Source organism: Dasypus novemcinctus, chromosome X (genome assembly GCF_030445035.2).
Source record: "Dasypus novemcinctus isolate mDasNov1 chromosome X, mDasNov1.1.hap2, whole genome shotgun sequence".
NCBI classification, from domain to species: Eukaryota; Metazoa; Chordata; class Mammalia; order Cingulata; family Dasypodidae; genus Dasypus; species Dasypus novemcinctus.
Genome location: NC_080704.1, coordinates 14,219,823 through 14,238,120, shown reverse-complemented (window position 1 = coordinate 14,238,120; position 18,298 = coordinate 14,219,823). Strand labels below are relative to the sequence as shown.

Sequence of the window (18,298 nt, the reverse complement as noted above, 5' to 3'; positions counted from 1 at the left end):
AAGGCCAAACAATAAGAATGGGAAGAAAAAGGACCCACTGATCAATCCATCCACACACTTGCGTCCTTGGCTGCTTACAAATTTCCCTCTGTTCATTCTCTGCATAAACCATTTAGTCTATATTTGGGTGCCAACCCTCTGAGGCTTTTCTCCCTCACATAATTTCCCATGGAAATGGGTTGTTGCTTTGTACCTCATCATTTGAGAGGGTTAGTTCCTATGGTGGCAATTTTAGCTGCCCTGAGCTCTTTCCAAATGTTACCAGACTTAACACCAAACACCTGGTTCCACTCTGAAGCGCTGGGATTTGTTTCCAGTCACATGACAGATAACGTGTTCATCATGAGATCTCCTAAGTAAGACTTTCAGCAAGGTAGACTTGAAAGTCATCAAACTCAATGAAGAGAAGCAAGAGATGAGTCACCTCAAAGCTCATCTGAGGCAGTCTTACTTTTTTTGTGTCTACCTTCACATTTTCCAAATTTCTGAAAGGACTGTCAAAGGATTGATTTTGGAGGCTTTGGGTGGCAATTAGGAGGCAACTTATTGCAAGAAAAAGAAGGCACTTTTTAAAGCACCTTTGGGCAGCTTTTTCAAACAACACTTACTCTTCAGACTGCTTTTCTTTTAGGTCAAGGTGCAGACTTTTATCTATCATTGCTCAGTGCATGTCTAGATCTTTCTTAGAGCCTTTTTGATTCTCTTTTTTTTCAGTGTTGTTTAAATACATGTTAATATACTTTCTTTATAATTCACTCAAGACTCTTGCGGTAAATGCACCTCTGATACAGTTATGCACTTTTCGGTAAAATTCAATTCCTTCTCTAAGACCCGAAGTGTGAAGGACCCTCTTTTGTTGGTATGCTTTCCAACTAAGGAAAAGAAAAGGAAATACTTTTATTAGAAATTCAAGTCAATTTAGATACTGACCTTGAGATAATTATGCAAAGTGATTGAAGGACTGGCTGTGGCTATGGACCTCGGTATTACAGCATAAGGTCTGCGTTCTTAGCAGTGTGGACTGGGCAGACAGCAGGTCAGAAAGTGACTTGGCCTCTCTACGCTCAGCTGCTCCAAGATTTCATAGCAGAGACAGGGTGGAAAATGGGCAATTTCTTAGCACGTTCTTCAGACTAGCCTGACTGTCTTACCTGATCACGTGGAAGTTCCCAACTTCAGACTGTCAGGTCAGGTCCACTTCATTGATGACCAACAGATGTTAGCTGACTTACGAAGGCAACAGCCCCTGAGTACCAGGCCAGTTCTGTTCTACTTTATGATGCTTCAATACCTATTTCTGCAAGACTCATCAAAGAAACGACTCTGGAGCCTCAACTTGTGATTGGGAAACTTCCTGTGAGAAACAGAAGGTACCAATTCAACCACCTTTTTTGGACAGCTTTTTCAAAAGGGCACGGGCCATCCCCAAGTTTACATAAAAGACCCTCTGAAGCCTAAGCAGGCCTGCCACATTTCTAGTAACTAAACTGACCGGAAAAAGTGGTACAGCATTTTGCAAAGTGTGTTTTGAGAGCACCAGGGTCTAAGAGAAAGGATCTCTTCAGGAAAGTTTTAGAGGAGCCACAGATTACATCTGCCTCTTGGAGAGTTACTCGATGAACAACTCTGAGTAGTCCTTTGGCAAACACACCTGCTTGTTTTTGTTTCCCCTTGCATTTTCCAAATTTATCTGGCTGTGTTGCCCTGTTTTCCTGTAATATCCTTTGGAACCAATAGCCTATTTTGAGAAACACTCCTAGAGTGAAAAGAACACTGAGTTGAGAATTCTAATGCTCCCTTTCTATGGCTCTGAACAAAGCTCCTGACCTCTAACTCCCTCCCCTCCCTCCCAGAATACTGGGGTTAGCCAAATGGTTACTAAGATTTCTTCCAGCCCTACAATCCCATTTTTTTCAAAGAAGCTTTCTTATTTTATTTTTTTTTAAAGATTTATTTATTTATTTCTCTCCCCTTCCCCCCCTCCCCACTGTCTGTTCTCTGTGTCTATTTGCTGCGTAGTCTTCTTTGTCCGCTTCTGTTATTGTCAGTGGCATGGGAATTTGTGTTTCTTTTTGTTGCAGCCTCTTGTTGTGTCAGCTCTCCGTGTATGCAGCACCATTCCTGGGCAGGCTGCACTTTCTTTTGCGCTGGGCGGCTCTCCTTACGGGGCGCACTCCTTGCGCGTGGGGCTCCCCTATGTGGGGGACACCCCTGCGTGGCAGGGCACTCCTTGCACGCATCAGCACTGTGCATGGGCCAGCTCCACACGGGTCAAGGAAGCCCGGGGTTTGAACCGCGCACCTCCCATGTGGTAGGCGAATGCCCTATCCATTGGGCCAAGTCCACTGCCAATCCCATTGTTTAAAGCTTCTAAATCAATAATGATAACACCTAGCATGTTAGTTTAAGGTCAAATTCTACAATACAATAAAGATATAATTTTTACACGCTTCATTCAACACTACATCAGCAGGGCCTCATGAGCAATATGTTGTGCCAGTTTTTACAGGACTGTTAAAATGGAGGGGGCTTGCCATTATGAAAATATGCCAAGACAAAGAGTTAGAAATGATTCAGCTCCCAGTTCTGCCATTTAACTGTGAGACCTTAGACAAGTCAACCTCCCTGGGCTTCAGTTGCTTCACCTGAAATTTAATAGGGTTGAACTGGATGATCTCTTGGTCTGCTTCAGCCCATTCCATGACATGAGGTCCAGCCAGACTTCTTAATTAAAAACGAGAACATATGGCTGCTGTGTCTCTACTTTTACAACCTATCACTGACCTACTGATCATTTAATGTTACAGCCTTGATTAGAAATGCACTTTCTAATTATTGTGTTGTTCCAAAGAGTGTATTGGAGTGCCCTTTTTGGCATCATCAATATTCATTCATTCGGCAATTCAGCAAACACTTATTTAAAACCTACTACATGCTAAGTTTTGTGCAGACACGGGGTATGCAAACCCAAATAGGGCAACCACTGCCACCAAGAAGCACAGAGTTTGGTGGGAAGTAGAGATAACAAAAATCACTCTAAACAATGTGATAAGGGTTTTCTTTTTAATCTGGGTTTCTTATTGGTGACAGGGCTGTCCTGCACGTTAAGAAGTGATATTGGGGTATTTTCGGGACTTGGAGTTGTCCTCAATAATACTGCAGGGGCAGATGTAGGACATTATATATCCTGCCATAACCCACCGACTGGACTGGGGGAGAGTGCAAACTACAACATAAACTATAATCTGTGCTGTGTGGCAATGCTCCAAAATGTACTCCTCAAATGCAATGAATGTACCACACTAATGAAAGAAGTCATTGATTTGTGAGGAGTGGGGGGTGTGGGGAGTGGGATATATGGGAACCTCATATTTTTATTTATTTATTTATTTTTATTTTTATTAAAGCTAATAGATCACACAGAATGTTACATTAAAAAAAACATAAGATGTTCCCATATAACCCATTCCCCAGCCTCCCATCCACATCATTTTCGTAAATTGTATTTTTTGAAGATACAAAAAAGGTTACATTATAAAAAACATAAGAGAGGTTCCACCCCCAACCCCACTCCTCCCACACCAACAACATCCCCCATCATAATGGCACACACATCACAATCAGTGAGCACATTTTGGAGCACTGCTGCACCACATGGATAATGGTTTACTTTGTAGTTCACACTCTCCCGTGGTACATTCAGTAGGTTATGGTAGGATATATAATGTCCAGCATCTGTCCCTGCAATATCATTTAGGACAACTCCAAAGTCCCCAAAATGCCCCCCATCACATCTCTTCTTCCCACTCCCTGCCCTCAGCAACTACTGTGGCCACTTTCTCCCCGTCAATGATATAATTTCTTCTGTTAGTAGTCACAAAAGTTTTATAGTAGAATATCAGTAAGGCCACTCTAATCCATATTTTATTCCTCCATCCTGTGGACCCTGGGATAGTGATGTCCACTCCGCCTCTACATCAAGAGGGTGCTTAGATCCCACATGGATGATGGATACAATTCTCCTGCTTGCAGTTGTAGCTACTCTTGGTTCCCTTGCATGGTGGTTGACCATCTTCACCTCCCTGTCAGCTGACTTGGGCAAGTCCAATGAACCAGAGAGTAGGATTTGCAACTCTGCTGAGGTTCAGGGCCCAGGTGGCCCATGGCCAGTCCAGAGATTCAAGTCTCCTGAGTATACACCAAATGCTAGCACCAGCCAAAGATTCAGTAAAAGTGGCAGAAGAGGCATGTGTAGAAAGGTCACATCTGAGTCCAACTCCATCACACTCAGGAGCACAAATTCCAAAGTAGGGCCCTCTGACATGGTACTGAGCTCCAGAGACATCTGTCATGACCATAGAACTTGTGGGCCTCAGTAGCCCTCAGGAGAACCAGTACCTGGGATTGTATCCACTGGCTGTTTCTGGGGTCCAACCTCATATTTTTATATACAACATTTTGTGTGATCTATGTATCTTTAAAAAAAGGAAAAAAATGTAGCAGCATCACTGGTCCCCACCCTCTAGATGCCAGTAGCACACCCTCGCCCTCTCCACCTCCAGGTGTGGCAACCAAAAATGTCTCCAGACATTGCCAGATGTCCTCTGGGGGAGGCGAAAATCATCCTCTTGAGAACCACTGGTTAAAATATTTCCTTTTATTGTTAAAGAATTTTTTTGTCAATGTGCTATGTTCCAAATGAGTCTGAACATAAAATTTTCAGGACATAGCAATTACATGCTATATTTGGGGGGATAATTTTAATTTTGTAAATATTTATTAAGTAGCCCCACAGGTACAAGAACAATTTTTTCTAATTCCTTAATTTTAACTCAGCAATGAGCAAGCTTAGCCTGACTGGAAGCCTAAAAACTAAACTACCTAAGGAAGCATGTTTCCTGACAGTCAGTTTTAGGGTCCTTATGTCAGAGGTGGGAAAGCATCCCAACTCCCTCCTCTACAGGAGATGGGCTTCTGGGAAGGGATCAAATGTTTTTCAAGTCAAAACCCAGAGAGGTCATCGGTTCTATTCCTTTCTGCCCCGGTTGTAAAGACCTCGAGTGACATTTGCTAACTCAACGGCCCCGGATTTGCAGCTTAGCTCTCACTCCAGTTGGTAATCACAGATGTCAGAGAGCTCAGAGGAATCCTACAGCCACTAATCATTGGGATGGTGTCCTTGAAATACAGTTAGAATATGTTCTTCTTGGGCCGAGGACCCCAGAGCACACTGAGGGCCAACTGGCAAGAACCCACCACCAAATGTACCTAGAGCAGGGGCTCTTCAAATTTTTGCTCCACGGACCCCATTAAATCCACACGATACTGTGTATGATTTAATAAATATATCACTCACACCAACACGTTCCCACAAGAAGAATGTTCTTTTGAACTTCAGTTCAAGCTTATGGAGCCCTGGCTAAGAACCCCTGGTCTAGGGGACAACAGCCCCTAGACCCATCCATGGAGCTCACTTTGGCTCAGTTCCTTGTTTTTGTTAACCACAGTTTTTGGAATTGCCTCAGATAAATCGCTCTCTGTCCCTCCGTCATCTCACCTGTGGAGTGGAGACAGTATGAGCTTCCTATATCCCTGTGGCACTCTAATAATTAGATAATGTCCAAAGACACTCTGAGCTCTTCAACAAAAGGCTACTCTGTAAACACAAGGCATCACAATTGCTTTGATAAATCACTTTAGGAAATAAATCAAACACAGACATCCCAGACTTTCAGTGCCAGAGAATTCCTTCTGCCTGTTTTAACAAGCAAGGTGAGGATGGAACGGCCAAGAAACGCTCATTGCAGCAGCCTTCGGTGGCAGGGGGCTTTGGAGAACTTTTTTGTATGGACCAGGCACTTGCTTTTAGTTCAAGCAAAATAGTTCATGGAGCAACAACTAAAGTGCTCTTCCAAATTAGCTGAAGCATTCTGGACAATGGGTCCAGCTTGTTTTCCTACAGCCTGCTGTTATGTATCTATACACATTCTTATTAAAGGTATTAAGAAAATATGAAAACAAAGGAAAACAGGTCTGACTTCCATCATGCTGTGCCCATTCAGGCTGCCCTTTCCTAAACTCAGGGCTCACTACTAAAAACTTTTCCTGAAAATTTAGTAACTTCTCTGTTATCATGTATTTGCTCTTGACTTTGATGCTTTACTATAAAGCGCTCCATGAAACTACAGGGTTATAGCTTTAAAAATGCACTAGAAAAGTATTCCTGGGGGGAAAAAAACACCCTAACTTGCTTTCCATCCAAGTTGCCGTAGTTGACACCCTGTGGTGTCAGCAGGGTCCACTTCCAATCCCGACTCCCCCACACCCATCCCACCGCCCCCAATTCTGCATTCTTTGCTCTAAATCTTTGGCCCACTCCCGTCCTCTCCTCCTCAGATCAGATACAGAGAAAAGAATGATCTGCACGGCAGTTTTGCGATAAGTCCCTGGAGAGTCACCGGTGCCTTCCTCAAGTGGAACGCCTGTGAATGATGCACAGATGCACACTTGAGCTTCTCCCTTCTCTTTGAGAACCCGTATTTATATGCCAAGAATGTGTTACTCCATTCTAAGTCATGGTTACTTTTTGTTGTTGTTTTTTTTCCCTAAGTCATGTTAATGCTGCTGGTGGCCAATTAGACTGCTCCCACTCTCAGGTTTTGAACAAAATCTTCTGGAAGATTATATACACACACACATATACATACATATAGGTGTACGTAGGTGTATATATATACATTCTATGTATTCCTAAACATATATGTGTACCTATACATGTGTATGCATATTCATACACATTTGTGTGTATAAATAAGTGAAATGATATATAATGGAAATATGGGTCATGTCATACAGAAGCATATTTTGTGGTTGCACCCATATATGCATGATCATGATGTGTCTATTCAATTTGGGTGTGAATTGAACCAGATAGTCAATAGATTCAGTGGTATGTGCTGATAGAAGAAAATACCCCAAAGATAAAAACAGCAGCAGGCTTTTTACCAAATCGCCATCTATATGAAGTCTATTAGAAACCAGGGACTCAACATGGTCCACATGCCTGCAGAACTGGACTTCAGCTCCCTGAAGGCAACTCCCATACCAGGTTTAATTAAAAACCTATCCATCTGCATTTAATGCAGCTTGTATAAGAGCTCAAAGCGCTGGGCAGGAGATTTACTATGCACTAGTGAAGTTTACAGCTGCAAAGTCCATAACTCACTGAATGAGATTACTTCAGCAAGTCCTAACTTCAAGCCAGAGCACGTAACAATGATTTACAAGAGATGATACAAAATGTCATTGAGCTGATGACATGTTGAAATTTAGCACTTCACTCTTGTCAATATTCTCCCAAAGGGCTCGTGCTAACTACACACGCCCTAAGAAGGGGCTCGCAAGGAAATGTCAATTTTCTCCGTGTCTTCGGGTCTCTGAAAGCCACGACTAGATTTATGAGAAAGCACACAAACACAACCACTACTTCAAAACACCAAATGAATTCTCCAGATGAGATTTCACATGAAAGAAAACAGAGTCAGCCAACAGTGGATGCGTTCCCTTCTGGGGTCGCAACTTGACTTTTCACCAGGATTCCTGTGAAAACACTCCCCGGCGCGGGGGGCAAGTACAGTGCAGTTCGGAGAACTCAGGGATGAGAGGAGTTCGTTATCACCATGTGCAAAAGTCAGTGGCCGTCCTGGGCCACACTATAAGTCAGCAGCAAGTCCGAATCTACCCCCTTCCTCTTCTGATCCCTGGGTCAAGAAAATCTAAGGAACATATATCATTCCCAAGAAAATGAAACCTAATTCCCTCTTCCCCCATACAAACTCCCTAGCTTCCACGTTCCTCCGCACACCACACACTTAACACTTTACCTTTTAATTACTGGATGCAAGGGTCCTTCCTAATATATCCAAATGGAATGCAGGACGATGCTTGCTCTTCACCCCCAAGTGGCATCTGACTCCACTCCATGCAATCACTCAGTGCAGTATGGATGAACAGGCCAAGTTCAGGTTCACTGCCCTACAGCGTCTTTATTCCTCACAGCACATGACTCTAGAGCCGGCGAGGGAGCAGCGCTATCTGTGACGCTCTGCTCCTGTTAAAACTAATTGAAAGAGCATGTTGCAAACAGCTTTGTACAGTCTCGCTCTCCTTACCCTTTCTGTGACAAAGTGAAAGCTTCAGCATTGAAAAAAAAGAACAAAAGAAAAATACAATACAAACTGCCTCTCCAGAGCAGCTTTCTTTTCCAGCAAAACATTATCCACGGGAGGCGTGGTGGCAACAGGTGAAGCCACATATGACGCCTTGAACTTTACTGCCCCAGGGAGCCGGGACCAAATCGCACGGGTGCCTGTGCTGTGCAGACATCTGTTGCCCCGTTGGTGCTTTTTGGTGTTTGCAGCATAACTTGGGGGTGTACCGAGGCCAGCAAATAAACGGCAGGTAAAGAGCAGAAAAACGCAGCTGACAGCTTAACCTTGCTCCTGCCTTCAAAGCTGCTCGACTCTTCTGTTTGCTCAGGACTCTCCTTTTACCCACATTCAATTTGAATGAGCCAGTGCACACGCACTGCTCCTCCGCTCCCTAGAACAGGGTGCATTTATGTGAAACACGAGGAGAATGCCTAATGCAGAGGCATCTTCTGCATTCCCCGGCAGCTTTTATTACACGGCTAGCTTACATTTCACCGCCTGGACCACTGCCCGCACCCACTGTGCTTCCGCAAGCATTGTGACTTCACACCAGCATCCTGTCCACACTCTCACTTGCTTGAAATGCTGTGCTGTCTCGTGTGAAGAGAAGCACCTCCTACTGATGATCAAGGGATAGAGTTCTTTTTGTCGGTCTGTTTTTTCGTGTACTATAATTGGAATAATGAAAATGCTGTAACATTACTGAAGTGAACGCACTATGTGATTATAGCAAATACCACTGATTGTACACTTTGGATGGATCGTATGCTTTATTAATATGTATCAATAAAATAGATTGTTTTAAAAAACCACAAAAATGAAGAGAAGCACCTCCTCCAAGCCCCCAGCAGCACCCAGGGACACCCCCGGTGACCATGATGCTGAGTGAACTGGTTCTGCCCTGCTTCTCTTTTCTCTTTCAATCAGCAACTTTCAAGACTGCGGGAAATTGTCACCAGATGCACTGTGGCTGTCAGCTTTGTGCTGAGAAGTAATTGCTCTGTGGTCCTTTAATAGAAATTGATTCAGGAAAATGGCGCTGCCCTAGCTTTAATTCATCTTTGATATATGGCATTAATCGTAATGTTAATAAAAACTCACTGTCCCAAAAGTCTGTAACATGATAATGTGTAGCCACCAGGGCACTACCAACTTCCCACCTGATTAAAATGACCCAGTACCATCAATGGGAAGCAGGTCTCCTCCATCATTTAATGTGACATTTTCCCCCCTTATGTGCAATTCACAGCTGACTGACTTCCAAAGACAATACTGTTACAGTGTGGTTTTTTTCCCTGAGGATTGCCTCAACACTCTAGCATAGCTTATGAATTAAACAGACATGTGCTGAATCTCACTTTGTGCTTCTGGATTTGGACTTTCGGGGTGGAATCGTGGCCTGGCCTGAAAGGGCCCTTCCTTGATCTTTTATCACCCTCTAGTTTGGGTAACAGGAGTTTTTGAATATAGCAGAAAGGTTTGTCTACAGCCTTTGTTGCACCGAGTGAGATGGCAGAAGTTGTCAGAGACTCTAGGTGGGTACTGAGCAGCTCGCTGCGAGGAAGTGCCTTGAGACTTGGGCAGATGTATTTCCATGGGAAATGCAGAATGTTCTCACTTGGGTCTGAGTTCTGTTGCTTTGCTCTGCAAGTCGAGAAACCCTATTTGGTCATGGTACCCAGGGCTTATGTGGCTCTCTGGAAACTCACACCAACCACACTCACAGGAGAACAATGTCTAAGCTGAATTATACTTTAGACTTTATAATTTACCCCATTAACAATTTGTGACAAAGGGAATGCGTCTTTTAAATGACCTGGATTTTCACATCTACCACCTGAGCTTGACTCAATTCTCCAGTTTTTTCCTGGATTCAGGTATTCAGAGGGTGACATTATTATTTTCTGGGATTTCAAACGCAGGGAATTCAATTAAAGAAAAAGGAAACAAAAATGAATCTAGTGTCAAACCAAGCTTACCACTGCTGGGCAATAATGTCTTTTCCTAGCTTCTCTTTGAAACTAAAGCCAATTTCTTTCTCTTCGTGGACTAAGAAACTCCCTGGAGGTAATGGAGTGTATGTGTATGTGTTGAAGGTATGAAAATAAATACCTGGTTATGTAAATCTCATACTAGGAGTCAATGGGAAATACAAGTATGGCTAAGAGGGTTCACAAATAGTTGAGACATTAACAGGATAATAAAATATAGCAGATTCTTAGACTCAACAAGAGACCTAAGTACATAAATTCAATTTCTAATCCTAGCACAGACATTTGAAAAAATTAGCCTAAGACTGGGAAGCATGAGTGGGGACAGGGAAGGAGAAGCAGATATGTATGTTAGTGTTATTGATGAGGACAACCATTTTTCAGGAAAATGTTCCATCTAAGCTCTCTCAGAAAGGAAGCAAGGTTTTTATGATTGTGATTGTACACAGCCTGGACAATTGGATGATGCCTTCCAGAATTTGGGGAACATGGAAACAGCTGGTAGGAAATGGTGGCTATAAATATCAGATCAAAAACTCCCAACAGAAGATGCTCAGGATGGATGAATTCATTTATCCATTTAGTTATTCAAATAAACATTTCCAGAGTGCCTACCATGGGCTGTGCTCAATGCTGGGCATCGGGGGACATGGGAATGAATAATGGATCTCGCCTCCTGACCTGATGTGCCTCATACTGTCTTAGGACCCAGGAGGCCATTCTGCATTTCCCAAAGAAATACTTTTGCCCAAGTCCCAGAAGATGACAGGAGTCCACAAGAGGGATTTCAGACCCATCTGAAATATCCCCTGTGGTTCTAAATGGCTGACCCAATCTCCCCAAATTCCTTGAAGAGAGAAGTCAAGAGGCAGCCAAGGATGGTTGGACCCTGACTTGCCAGAAGGAGCTGTAAGTCATCAGCTGTCCCAGGCAGAATTGCCAGCTGTGGTCGGCAAAACTTTGAGCCCCACTGCCTTCACCTTCTGGCATCATGCCTGTGGTTTTGTTACATGGCTAACAGGACTTTGCAGATGTAAGCAAGGTTATTAATCAGCTGACCTTAAGGTGAGGAGACTATTTTAGATTATCTGGGTGGGACAAATGTAATCACATTAGCCTTTAAAAGCAGAAGAGGAAGGCAGACAGGTTCAAAGCATGAGAAGGATTTGGCGTGTCATTTTTGCCTTGAAGATGATGGGGGGGGTACATGTCAAGGAAATGGGACTCTCAGTCCTAGAGCCACAGGGAACCGAATTCTGCCACTAACTCATGGACTTGGAAGAGGACCCAGTCTCTAGAAGCTGAGAACTACAGCCCTGGCTGATGCTTTCACTTTAGCCCAGTGAGACCCTCATGAGAGAATCCAGCCATTCTGTGCCAGACTTCTGACCTACAGAAATCCTGAGGTAGTAACTGGGTGTTGGTCTAGGTGACTAAGTTTGTTGTAGTTTGTCACATAGCACTAGATAACTAATACACCAGCTATGCCTAGGGCTGGGAGGAGGGGGCAATCATCTACAGACCCACCATCCTGTTCACAGACTGACTCCATTCTTCTAGCTGGTCCGTGGGAGTGATGGGACATGGCAAGAGCAATCCCCACTAGTGTCCCCGAAGTCATCAGGTAAAATTCAGGGAGAGCTAAGTCAGAGATAGGACAGGCATTTTCTCTTCGTTATCTTAGTGGAATGGGATCCAGCTGCTTTGGCAACTCCATGCAGCTGGTAATTGCAGCCTGTGGGAAGGCCAGCTGACATGAGTGAAGCAGGTAACCGAGCATTCAGAGTCCTCTCTTCCTCCTTTGAATTCCTTCTTGGTGGGCTTCATTTCCTGCCCTCATAAAAGGAACACTGGTTTCCAAAATGGTGCTCAAAGGAAATATTGAGTTTCCCAGTGGCCAACTTCATATTTAATTGGATCATTTTTACAGAAGGAGGATTCTTTCCCCCTCTCAAGTTCTAAAAATCACAGGAGATCACAGGGTTTAGACTTTGGATCATTGACAGAATGATTTGTCCCTGTGGCTTATTTGCTTTGTTTAGTTGGGAGATATTATTCTATTGTCAGCTTGATACTGGCTCCTTTTAACTGTGAGTGGGCTTAACACAAAAGGTGTTCTCAGGGCCAATTTAAACCAGCAGGTAGAAACTGTTACACATCAGAATCAAAACAGAGAGGAAAAATATATGCCATTGGCTTTGATAAACTCCCACCATTTATTATCTGGGACTGAGGTTTTTAAAAGAAAACACTTTGCAGAGTTTAAGCAATCAGCATCTGATTATTACTTAATGACTGAACACTCTTAAAGGCTCCATAATAATTAAAATGCAAAGAAGGAAACACAGTGTCATATGAGAATTTGAATTTTTAAGCACCCAGGTTGAAGCATGTGAAATGTAATAATCTCTTTGCCAAATGAATTTTTCCTTTCCACTGAGCAGTCAGTTAAAACTCCAATAATTGAACAGCACACACAGAGCAAAGTGGGTGAATAAGCCTGTCTCGGGACAACATTAAGTCATGCATATCACAACTATGCATTTGACTTGGCAAATCCAGGGCCAAGTTATGTCAGGTTTTGACACCTTTAACCCGGGCAAGACCAAGATACACTGAGACTGTCCTGTAAGTGCAGCATGATCGGAAGCAGCGAGTTAAGTCAGCAGGGCTCTTTTGCCGAGTGCCATAGGAGTTCTCTGCTCTAGCATGGTGTCGTGAGATCTGGATTGGGCCAGGGACTCCCTGCCTCTCCTGAGGTCCAGTCCCAGAAAGATGGTCTCGGGCCCTGTGGTTTTTCAGTACCGGTGCCTTGATTAACCAGATGCAAGCATTTCTGTGATTCAGAACTCTCTGTCTTCCTCTGATGAGTGTCCCTGGAAGCCAGTTCAAATGGAGGCCAGCTCCATCAGCATGTGACAAAAAGGAAAAAGGCCATGTCACTTTCTTAGGAACCTTCAAGGAACCATATTAGCCAAGTTCAGTCCAAGTTACAGAACCTGGAGCCAAATGCAATGGTCTAGCCCAGACACACACTGCTGTGAAAGCCCACCACGCCTGGTCTTCTCAGTTTTATTTCTACTCTGGAAGGTGGGGGGATGCTGATGTCAGGGGTGGGGGTAGGCGACGTGGATTATGAAGAGAATGCTCCAGCAGGGGCTTTGAGGGGCCAGCATCGCTGTGCTTCAGCCAAGGCTTCAGAGGGTCTGTAAATTTAGTGAGGGCTCTCATCCCAAGTGGCATTTGGGGTCACCTGGGAAACTTCAAAAATACTGATGCATGGCTCCATCTCAGAGATTCTGACGAGACTTCTCTGGGATGTGGACTGGGCGGTGGGGCTTGCAGAAGCTTCCAGGTGATGCTAATGTGCAGCTAAGTTTGAGAAGCACCAGAGCAGGGCTGTTAGGGCTCCAGTAGCTTCCTGCAGCTAGCAAATGGCCAACTCTGGGAGGCCACACGTGCCTGAAACTTACCTAACTGTCGAGATGGAAATTCCAAATCAAATCCAATCAAGAAAGATTCATCTAGGTTTGCCCTATGCTGCAAGAGACATTGAGTGGGCTCTTCACAGAGGGGTGGGACTGGTTTTCAGGAAGTATCTCAGCATTTATCAAATGACACCATTCCACACAGTCATATTTAGGCTTATCTGATAAAACAGGGAATGTCCCATTAAATTTGAATTTCAGATGTACAACAAGTACTTTTTAGCATAAGTATGTCCCAAATATTGCATGTTATACATCCCAAATATTGCGTGGGATAATACTTTTTATTATAAAGTATGCCCCCAATATTGCACGAGACAGATTTTAAAACATTATTGGTTGTTTACTTGAACTTCAAATTTAACCCTGCATCTGTATTTTATTTGCTACATCTGGCAGCCCTATTCATATTTATTCTTCGCTGTGATCATAGGTGTGTTTATTGAACTCATGTGCCACCCGCTGTACCTTAGTACATTTTATCTTCATAGTCACTACGTTTTTTACAGGTCTGAAGACTGGGCAAGAAAGAGGCCCTAGCCATACTGCTTCCTGCTGGGCAAACTGTGGGTACAGACCTTGGCGTGTGTGCAAGCTTGACCACTTTCCGTGAGCCATTTCTGCAAATGATTTAGCATTTCTTAGCCTTAGTGCTGCTGCACTATGTAATAGGACACTTCTGATGGATGCAATAAGAATTAAGTAAGTCTATGAAGCACAAAGTCCAATGCCTGGGCCATAAGTAAGATTTCTTAGGTGGTAGCAGTGGTTATTATTAGGGCTTTCTAAAAAGTTGAACGCATAGGAGTCTTCAAAATACTCCTATGAAAATGAAATCTACAGAAACACTTCATGTAGGAAGTTCCAGCTCAGTTCTTCAAGCCACAAGTAAATGAGTTTAGAAAATGAGGGTTAATTGGGAACTTGTCTCCCCAACCCCCGATGCTTTTATTTTGCTCCTCTCCTTGTCATTCCTCTCATGTTTCCTGATTTCCTACTTCAATCTGCTGCTCAAGCATTGTCCCACCATAATCCCCATACCTGATGGTGGCACGGGTGGGAGCAGGAGATATTCTTCAGGTGATGGGCTAAGTGTTATCGTGATTTTTTGGGAAATATATATGTTATTGGGATGACTTATACTAAGAGATACAGATACTACAAAACCATTAAAACAGGTATAAAAATTCAAAATTCAAATTAAGAAGCAGGGTGAGATAGTTTTACAAGAAACCCTAGGCTAAAGATAGCTACAGCAACTTGGGTGAAAATCTATTACAGGTTTCCCAGTAGGCATGGCAAAAAGGGAAATACCATCTATTACTCAACTTCCCTATCTAACAACAGGAAGCACACTTAAACAGGAGAGAGAAATTTCCCTCTGGCACTGAGATTAATGCTGAGCCTAGCTCTTTAATATCGAAGGCACCCAGGACAACACAGTAGACTGGGGTCTATTTTTCTATTTTACTTAAGATACAGAGACATTCTGGGTTCCAAAATATTCTTAAGGATAAAGTCCCTGAACACAAAGCAATCAAGATGCACGCATTAAAACTGCATTTAAGGAAGAAGGTTCGGGTTCTAGCAATTTTAGGAAAGGCCAGGTGTCTGACTGGCTATCGCTTAAAGAATGGGTCACCGGAACCTTTCCTTATTCCCACCTAATACCTTCTGCGTTCGAACAACTGTCACTTCTTATAAGCACTTTCCGAAAGCCCTGCCTTTTTCATAGGAACAGATTTTCATAGCACATGGAATGGCATCTTGGAGAGAGACGCTGCCCCAGGGCTACCCGCAGCTCCCGGCAGCACTGTCTGCAGAATGTTCCACCGCCCCCAGCAAGGTTTCCTTGCTCCATCTGGCCAAGCTGAAGGACAGAGGGTCGCTGCAGTTCCCTCAGAGTCCTGATGTGAGCCTCCTGGGCAAAACAGCCAGAACTCTCAACCGAGTCCCCTTTTGATTTTTGTTTCTTTTCTGCATCTGCTTTTCCAATTCAAAACCTCTGAGTGAAGCCACCAGTTTGAAGCATATTCCCTGTGGACAGTCCCTTTGTGAATTATGTTAGGAGTTTAAGAGCATGGTTTTTAAATTTAGGAAAATTACAAGGGGCGAAAAAGCATTTACCAGATTCTAGAAAACTTTCACATGCAAACAGTTCGGGCCAATCAAAACTAGAGCCATTAAGCCTTGGAGAGGAGGCAAAAAACGTATAGATAGAAGAAACATATAATACATGTTACATCACATAATATATATATGTATATAATTTATATTATACCTATTTCTATGTAATAGAAGAGGAGAATCAGTACTCTGATGCTTTAGTTTACTATGATTAAGCCCAAATTCTTCGGCATAGCAACAAGGTTTGTTCCAATTTGGCTGCAACCTCACTTACTGGTCCCAAGAATACCACATTAAGCTAAGTTCTCTTTACCCACCACATAATTTTATACTTCTGGATCTTTCTTTATAAATACTGTTTCTACTGACTATGAGACCCTCAGTGTTTCTCTCCAACCTTGAACTTCTTATCTTTTGAGGCCCTGATTAAACACCGCCTCCTCCATGAAGCCTCCCCAGAAGCCCCAGGCAATGGTCATCAGTTGCCATGGCCCTTTTTGAACAGAACTATGACACTTATCACATTGCATCACTATGTGTTTGAATCTCCTTCCCATTCTAGGCTGCCTGACTCCCAATTCTGACGTTCATTTTCTGTCTTGAGTGTCCAGCAGAGTACTGGGAATCCTGACGAGACTAGGCTTGGCCCAGCTTCTTGTCCAAACTTTGCACCACAGACTTGCCCGAACTTTAGTGTAGACTTGCCTAATGCTAGGCTGTGTCCCTGGGCAGAGCCCTGATGCCACACTGAGCTCTTCTCTAAGATGGGGCCACACTGCTGAGCCACAGAAAGGACTGTTCCCAGGAGGACTACCCGAGGACCTCCCCCTCTTCCGTTAGCCCACTGCCAGACCCACTCTGACCTTCCCTACAGCCCTCTCAGCCATTTTCCAGTTCCCTTTTTTCCTTCCCTCTCAGACCTACCCTGGACATGCTCAGTCATTTCCCAGTTCCCCATTCCCCTTCCCTCTGGTGTTTTAAAAATCAGTCTACTTCTGTGCTAATCCGAGTTGAGATCGGCTGCTGCCGGCTTCTCTTCTCGCCTGCCATGGCAGTTTGCATAAAGGCTGTCCTGCCACTCTAACTACCGTCTGGTACTTTTCTCTGACAGTTTCCAAAGAAATATGGGTTAAATTGAATTTGAAATCAATTCTGACAAAAATGAGGCCTGTGTTAGGTCAATGATACACTTCACGCTAGAAAACGGTATTTCTTAACCCTGGTCTGGAGGAAATGTCCTTATCCAGGCAGTAAATGTCAGTACGTAATGCTGGTAGAAGCGGAGAGTTGAGTACACAGTTTACAATGAAAACATTTGCACCTTTTTAATCTAGTTGGCTGGAACATGTTTATTTCTATGAGGGAGCCCCTTCTCCCAGGGAAATTGTGGGTTTGAGCACTTAGGAAACACCTTTTTTCAAAGGGAAAGGGAAATCTTTACTGTAGCCAGAGTAACCACAGGACGGGGCTCTGGTCTGAAAACATTTCAGAACAAAATACATTTTACCACGAAAGAAAAAAATACCGACAGCAGGCTGTAGGGTGCTCACAGGTAAAATTTTTGAGTGACAAGAAAACCTCTAATGACAAAAACATGTATGTGTGGGGATACTGATCACTGCTGGGGGAAGAAGGGGACTGAGATGAAGAAGAAACACACAGGTAGGTATGTTTCCTTGCTGCTGGAACTAGGTTCCTAAGTGTTCAATGGATGCTTGTACTTCAGGACATATTGATACACTGCAGATATTGTTTATGTATCACATGCTATTTAAAGTGTTTAATGCCCTTATATATACCAGACTGCCCCTTGAAAAGGGAAGCTGTCCCTAAATCAGGAAATGCAAATTTGATACAATGTCACAAAGTTCGGATTCCACTAACCCACCTTCTGGGGACTGCTTTAGAGAGAGAGAGAGAGAGATTTAAACTAGGTCCCAATTTATTACATACTATTTGTAAATTTGGTATTAACTTAAGAGCTTTTATTACATATCATACTGTTTTTAGATAATAGGTTGTGTTTAAATGCCTTAACACTTGAAGGAAAAATAGCCCAGAGTGGAAAATGTAAAACATTTTCTCTTGCTGGGTAGTAATCTTTAAATCATTCTTTTTTTACTTTTTTCTCCCCTCTTCAATTTAGTGCTGGGCTTCACTTTATGAAAAAGAAGATGGTGTGAATAGTTTATACTAGCTGCTTTTTAAAAAACTCCTTTGGTACATTGTATTCAATCTCTTTATCTCTCTCTCAGTATTGCCAGTTCTTTTTACTTGCTCGCATCTCCGGCTACCCAAAATGGTATCTAGCCCAAGCATTGGGCTTTGGGGCTCTTTCCTCTCTATAGTTCATGTCCTTAGTGCCTTCCTTTGGGAAACTGAGGCACAGAGATACAGCCACTTGGTCTAGTCCAGGCAGAATGCCTTTAGGGGCCAGCTCTTAGCATCCATCATCCCTTCTGTTTCCCAGGGGAAAGGCCAA

At 43.4% G+C, this 18,298-nt stretch overlaps 1 protein-coding gene across 7 annotated transcripts in view; it reads right to left on the bottom strand.

The window, feature by feature from the left end:
- Positions 1-18,298, bottom strand: part of FRMPD4 (FERM and PDZ domain containing 4) — a 954,164-nt gene that overhangs the window by 337,690 nt on the left and 598,176 nt on the right. The window contains exon 1 of one of the 7 annotated variants that reach the window (XM_071212927.1): positions 7,884-8,821. The exons of 5 other annotated variants lie outside the window; for them this stretch is intronic. The gene's annotated coding sequence lies outside the window, so the exon portion shown is untranslated. Of the gene's footprint in view, positions 1-7,883; positions 8,822-18,298 lie in introns of those variants that run through there. One more of the 7 variants, XM_071212926.1, reaches the window with a different exon arrangement.